Raw genomic sequence first — 7,634 nt, forward strand, 5'->3', positions numbered from 1 at the left:
GAGAGCATGATGCATTTCCATGGAAAGGCATAAAGTAACAATTTCATTTGTTAGTATACATTTTTAAAACATGTGTTTTCAAAGTTATTACAACATATTATTGGGAAAATAGTCTTGTCTAGTGTTTTGACTTGCCTCAAAACTGAGTAATAAGGAAGCCGCTAGTAGTTCTATTTATTTAAGTTTGATTGACCGTATTCACTCTTTCTGATCCATCCCTATCACTTCCTATTCTCTCCTGGCACTTTTCACACACACAGACACACACCACACAAAGGAGAAGGAGGAAGAGATGAAGGGTGGTGGGTGGAATAATAACTCTCAACAATCCACTGAGGTAAATATTTATAGATGTGAGGACTGAGTATTTAAAAACCATTTTAATAGATAATTTGCATAAATTATAATAACCTTGGGAACAGAGGTGACTATAGTGTTGGTGGTATCAGAAGCAGCACTGCTGACTCAAGTCCCCGAAAGGTGAAGCAGAGATTGACAGCAGCAGTGGACCATGGAACATGCACCACCAGGGCCTTGACCAGGAATGGGTAAGATTTCAGCATTGAATTTTGGCTTGTTCAGTAGCAATAACCACTAAAGAATATTCTCCTGGACATTCATTTTATGATATTTCATTTGAAATAGTACTGAGAAAAGTACTTTTGTTAAATCATGACTTTAAACTTTAAGAAAATTGATATTTTGACCCAAACCATACATACATACATATATATATATATATATATATATATATATATATATATATATATATATATATAAAAAACCTTATTTTTATTTATTTATATGTGGTGCTGAGAATGGAATCCAGTGCTTCATACATGCTAGGAAAGTGCTCCACCACTGAGTTACCACCCTAGCACCCAAAACCATAAATCTTTAGGAGTATTAGCTATATATAAACTGGAGGCAGAGAAATCTGGTCTGAACTCCAAATCCTTCTTTTATTAGTTGTACCACTTTGGTAAGTCGTTCAACCTCTTAACCCACATTTGCTCATAAATAAAATGAGGATAATTATATTACCTAGTTCATAATGTTGTGATCAGTATTAAACTATATAATGTATGTACAGTGATTAATAGTGTCTGGCATGCAGTAAGTAATCAATAAATGTTAGCCATATACTTATTTTTTGATGAATGGATAAAGATGAATGAGGCTTTAGTGTGTTGGGGAGGCTGGTTTCAAACTTCTGGACTAAAGTGATTCTCCTGCCTCAGGCTCCCAAGTAACTGGAACTACATGTGCACAACACTGTGCCCAGCCAGTCATATTTTTTAAAGTTCAAAGAATGAAAATTTAAGTTTGACAATATCCTTAATGGGAATGCTTAAAGACATATAAATAAATAACTATGATTCAGTATGAAAAATGGTTTAACAGAAGTATCTAAAAGTACTATAGGAAAACAAAACAAAACAAAAAAGTAATTGGGTAGGGTTAATGGGGAATACTGTGGAAATTACATGGTTGTTTAGTTCGAACAGAGAGAGGAGTATACCTCCCCAAGGAGAACACATTGATGAGGGTTATTTAGGGAGAAACATCAAAGGAAAGAAATACTGAGAGTGGATGAGGGCCTGAAATAATCATTTAATGTTAGTTAAAACTGTTGAAATAGTTTTCTGTGTAATGCAAAAATTCTCAACTGTTTTCACTATTATAATCTTATTCACATCTGCAATTCTTTTTTCTACTCCCTTTTTAAACTTTAAATTTTATTTTAAAAATCCTTTTTCATAAAATGTTATAACAGTGAAAAAAGTTAATATAGTTTCAAATTAAATGAAAAAAAAGTAGAATCTAGAAAAAGGAAAATGATAGACTCTCTAAAGTCAAAACTGAGAGTTTATTATTCTATTATATCTGCTTTGCAAATTTCAAATAAGAGTTCTTTTTAAATTTTAATTTGTTATATATGACAGCAGAATACACTACAATTCATAGTGTACATATAGAGCACAATTTTTCATATCTCTGGTTGTAGAGTCACACCATTCAAGTCTTTATACATGTACTTAGGGTAATGATGTCCATCTCATTCCACCGTATTTCCCTCCTTCCCCTTTGCCCTATCTAGAGTTCATTTAATCCTCCCATGCCACGCTATGACATTTTGAATCAGCATCCTTAAATCAGAGAAAGCATTTGACATTTGTTTTTTGGGGATTGACTAACTTCACTTAGCATGATATTCTCCAACTCCATTCATTTACCTGCAAATGCCATGATTTTATTATCTTTTAAAGCTGAATAATATTCCATTGTGTATATGTACCACATTTTCTTTATCCATTCATCTACTGAAGGGCATTTAGTTTGCTTCCACAGTTTAGCTATAATGAATTGTGCTGCTATAAACATTGATGGGGCTGTGACCCTGTAGTATGCTGTTTTTAAGTCCTTTGGGTATAGACAAAGAAGTGGGATAGCTGGGTCAAATGGTCATTCCATTTCCAGTTTTCCCAGGAATATCCATACTGTTTTCCTTATTGGCTGCACCAATTTGCAGTCCTACCAGCAGTGTATGAGTGTGCCTTTTCCCCCACATCCTCACCAACATTTATTGTTGTTTGTATTCTTAATAGCTGCCATTTTCTTTACAAATAATTAAAATATTCTTTGCTTGCAGTGGTCAGTTCTGAGCACAGTGACCAAGAGGGACAAGGCAAACTGTAGTGCTTTCAGATGAGAACAACCACTATAGTGATGAGAAATTTAAAACATTATCTGTGAAAAACATTTGAATGATCCAGAAATGATAATTGGAAAAGAGCAGATAAAGGAAAAGGGGAGAAAAACAATGATCACAGAAAGGAGAATCACTAGCTATATGAGGTTAAGAGAAAAACTAATTCCCTTAAATGTAAGGAAGAATATCCTAACAAATCAAACCATCTCAATAATATGGCTGCTTTAGCAAGGAACAAGCTTGTGACCACTAGAGTTGCTTAAGCAGAAGTTTGTTGGCAATATCATATACAATATTGCAGTGTTATATAGGGAACTAAGCCAAATGACATTAAGGTCTCTTGCAGATCTGAAACAGGGTCTCCCTTTGAAATTTGAAGATATGTGCCAAGACCCCACTATGTGGGTGGAAGTCAATGAAAGATGCTTAAATGATTATAGGCGAGAATGTATAAATAATCTTAATGGCAGAGTACAAAGTAGGAGAATATCAAAAAACCCTATTGTAGCAGTTCACTTTTATTAGATAAGCTGGAGTTATATCATTCTAAAATGTTGATGGCCTACCAAGAAAGTGTCTTTCTTACTCTCATTACATATTAACAGCAGATGGACAAAAATTCTGGATCACATATCCTTCTTATGGTATCTGGCTGAAAAAAAAGCCAATACCTAGCCACTAGTGATATTGTGGAATTGTAAAATCTTGTAAAGATTCTTAAAACTTCTGCTTATTGTTGACATTGCCATTTCCAGTCCACTTCAACAGTCACAGCGAGACGGATGGCTAAACCTGCAGTCATAAGAACAGGATAGATGGTACTGTAAGGGAGAAACAGCAACTATTTTGACTACTTTTAATGTATTACATAAAATCTTGTAGTTCTGGTTTGACACTTGACAGTTCCACATAGTGGAATGACTTCTAAGAGCAAGAAAAACCTTTTTTATATAGCACTTATTTTGGAAGTGCTTATTCCTGCCAAAAAATCAGAGTAATTTAGAAAAACCAACGGCCTACTTCACTGCAGGAAAAGAAAACAGAACTCCCACTAATTCAAAGAAAGTACATTTGTAGAGTTGCAGGAAAAGGTGTATGTCCTTATTTTTTCATAATTGCCTGCAAAGAGACATAGAAACACAAATATCAATGGCTACTTAAAATGGATGATAAAGACTGTGTTTTAAAAATAAACATTTGGGCAATAACTATGGAATTAGAGAATCCTCTGTAAGTTTATGACCAAACTGGTTGGATGATGCAAGATATGATCTTGTTGCATGTTGGGGCTGGGCAGCTGGGTGGAGGAGCTGGTGGTGAATTGGACTAGAACAAAAGAGATAAGCAGAGGGTAAATTTTCAAGCATCTGTCATATCAAATTAAGCATCTAGACTAATGTTAAAAATCTAAAGCATCAACAAAGACTTTAAGTATGGGAGAGGCTGGATCAGGTGTGTGTCATTAGAACAAAATGACTTGGACAACTATATTGAGAGTGGATTAGCAGTAGGCAAAATTTGAGGCAAGATTAGGTAACTGTTAAAAAAAAGTAAGAGCAAATCTGAGAAGAAGTAAAAAGTCCTTGAAGTAGTCCAAGAGCAATATAGTCCAAGAGTAATATAGCAGTGAGAATAAATGAAAAACTATTATAGAAATCAAATGGATAAATCTTGGTGGCTAACTGAGTGAGAAGGATGAATGAGAAGGGCTTGGTTGGTTGACTGTCACATTTTGGGGGTGATATAGATGGGAAAGCATAGTGAAATGTCATAGAAGTGCATACCTAGGTTTAAGTCCTAACTCCTACGTTAGTGGCCTTGGATAAGTTGTTTCACACTTGCTGAGCCTCAGTTTCTTCATCTGTAAAACTGAGTTCATAGTACTACCCGCATCATATCACTGTTGGAAGAGGTTACACACTGTCCCCAATGCCAGGTTTTAGAGACCATTTAGAGCACTTTAGACAGTTGGGGAAGACATGAATCATTGTGCCATTTTATTGTACTGTGTTTCTGGAAAAAGTTGGCCCCATTGGGAAAAGAGAACATGGATGCCTGTTTTTTTTTTTTTTTCCAGAATGGATATTCTGAAAAGTGCTTTCTCAAAAAAGCCAAAACCTTTCCTCTCTTGTGCATAGTTCAATTCTGGTTTGCCTCATATACGTTTCTGCTGGGTGGCTCTTCTCTCTTTAGTTCCATACTAGGTATCTTTGAGTTTGAGCTTTTACACAGCTCCAGATTCACTATACCAAGTACTGAGAATTAGTTTAGCTTTTACAGATCTGGTAGGAGGAATGTAGCACATTTTGGGATTAAAGATCAAATGTTTTGTTTATCAAAAAAGGAAGCTTCACAGAAAAGTGGACAAATTTTAAAATTTTTGCATCAACTATAACTATAAGCTCTTGGTACGTTAGTGGAGAAATCACAGAATGCTCAAAAAATTCTACAAATATCAATCAGATAACTAATTTCCCAGTTTGCTGTCAGCAGTGAAAACATCGTTCCTATTAGTTTTTATTAGCTAGTATTATTCCAGAGAGACAGCCAATTGAAGTGTAGACAAAAACTATTAGAGTTCTTGAGATTCATGAAAAATCAGAAGGGAATAGCCAACTTGGAAAAAATGTGCTTGTATCCAATCACTCTGGATACATGAGAGCTATATGTGTGATTGCTGTTTGTCTCTCAATTTTCATTCTGCCCTTCTTTCTTTTAGTAATGGACTCCATGAGCTTAAACTCAAGTGAAGACTGAATCTCCCAGTTCACTTTGCAGCTGGGTCTGACCATGAGACCATTCTGCCCAAAGAGATATGAGCACAAGAGGTAAGTGTCACCTCCAGGTTCTATTCTTGTGAGGTAGCTACTTGCCCTTCACTTCTGTGTTCCTTTCCTCATGGGAACTATGTGTATATCAGGTGAACAAAGACAACAAAGGTAGGAGAACCACAAGTACCTGAATGATATTGTGGAACAGACCCATGTATAGTCCACCTACCTGTGGAAAGTTATATGGCAGAGCACTGTTTTCTATTTTTTAGTACTATATTTTTATTGTGGAGTCTCTTCCTTATAGTGAGTTAACCTAATACTGTATATAAAACTCTTGATTCACTGCCAATCAACTGCAAAACAAAACAGCAAAAATTTTAAAGATGTATGATTAAAATATGTAATTAAAGATGGTGTCTAAAACTGTTAATATAATTAAGTTGTAATTTTCTGAGTGCAGAAACCATCACACCTCTATAACCTGCCTGTAAATTGCTTAAACTTCATACAAACTCATTTCACTTTTTGAGGAATACATTAAGTAGGGGATTCTCAAGTGTTTTTAAAGACATGTTTTTTGGGAGTGTTGTGGCTTTCTCTGGCTTCAGAACACAGATAGCAGAGCATTTGTCTTGGTACAAATTCCAGTGGGACTGCTATTTAGTTGTTAAGCAAACCAGGGAGTCTGCTCCCACATCATGTATCCTGGATGTGCATGAAAGCCTTCATGTTACACCAAGGTAGTGATGATCACAGTGCTGAAGAAATAGAGAAGATGTGCAAAATGAGACAGAGAGAGAGAAAGAGAGAGAGAGAGAGAGAGAGAGAGAGAGAGAGAGAGAGAGAGAGAGAGAGAATGTTTCTATTTATAAAGAAAGCAGTGACTTTTTTTGGTGAGTTATTATTAACAATCCCAACTAGCACCTGCTCCTTTCTGTACCATCTTTTGATGCTTGATATATTAAATATACCTCAAAACTCAGACAAAATAATCATTACTATAAATGAATAGTGTCATGTGTCTCTGGATCTAGTTAAGCATTGATTAAGTTCCCAGATAAAATTTTCTGCTATTTTTTCATTTAATAAATTCTGTATGTGTACATATTATATTTCCTGAGTTTCTATTGCCCAGATTTTTTTCTTCATGATTTTAAAACCACTGAATTTATATTTCTACAAATGAAAAGCTATCATCTAAGATAAATAACAGATGGACTTCATAGAAGTCAGGGCTTTGATGCCAACTCTTGTCATGCTTAACTATGTGACTTTGGCCTGGTTACATAATTGATTTGGTTTCTAAACTATAAAATGAGAGAATTAAACCAGATAATTTCCTAATGGCTATGTTCTGTAACTCTACAAATGTGTGTATCGTGAGATATTTTATCCACAGGGAGTCAAATTCTTTGTTTTAGCATATTCAATGCATGAGGAATGTACATTTAAAAAATATTGTTAGTTGTAGATGGACACCATACCTTTATTTTATTTATTTATCTTTATGTGGTGCTGAGGATCAAACCCAGTGCCTCACACATGCTAGGCAAGTGCTCTACTATGGAGCTACAACTCCAGCCTAGGAATGCACATTTTTAAAGGTAGACTTTTTTTCCCATAAAGTGTATGCATTGTATATTTTCATGCATTTTAATGTGAAAAATCTGAACTTATGAGCCTTTAAAAACATTTTAAAGATTTTTATTGGGTGACTGCTAAGTTCATATAGTGGGGAGCAAGGCAAACAAGATCTTGTCTTCTATGCAGCTCAGGGAAGGAGAATATCAAAAAGTAGTTTACATGTGTATTCTGAGGAAGAAGTACAGGAAGCTTTGGCAGTATTAGAGAACTGAGGACAGTCTGTGTAGGCTACAGTACAGCATGAATAGGAGGAGGTGAATTTTGAGGTTAACTTTTAGAAATAAATGACTATTTCTTTTGAACAGCAGTAGAGTTTAGAGGTCAGTATTAGCACTAGCACACACTGTGTCATTTTGGAAAATTTTTCTAAAACAGATTTATCATCTGTGAAATGGGGGAAGTTGAGATTGCCTACTTCATATGGTTTTCAGGACGGTTGGGTGGGATACTACTATGCCTTGCAAGATAATCATTACTATAAATGAATAGTGTCATGTGTCTCT

Source organism: Callospermophilus lateralis, unplaced genomic scaffold (assembly GCF_048772815.1).
Source record: "Callospermophilus lateralis isolate mCalLat2 unplaced genomic scaffold, mCalLat2.hap1 Scaffold_190, whole genome shotgun sequence".
NCBI classification, from domain to species: domain Eukaryota; kingdom Metazoa; phylum Chordata; class Mammalia; order Rodentia; family Sciuridae; genus Callospermophilus; species Callospermophilus lateralis.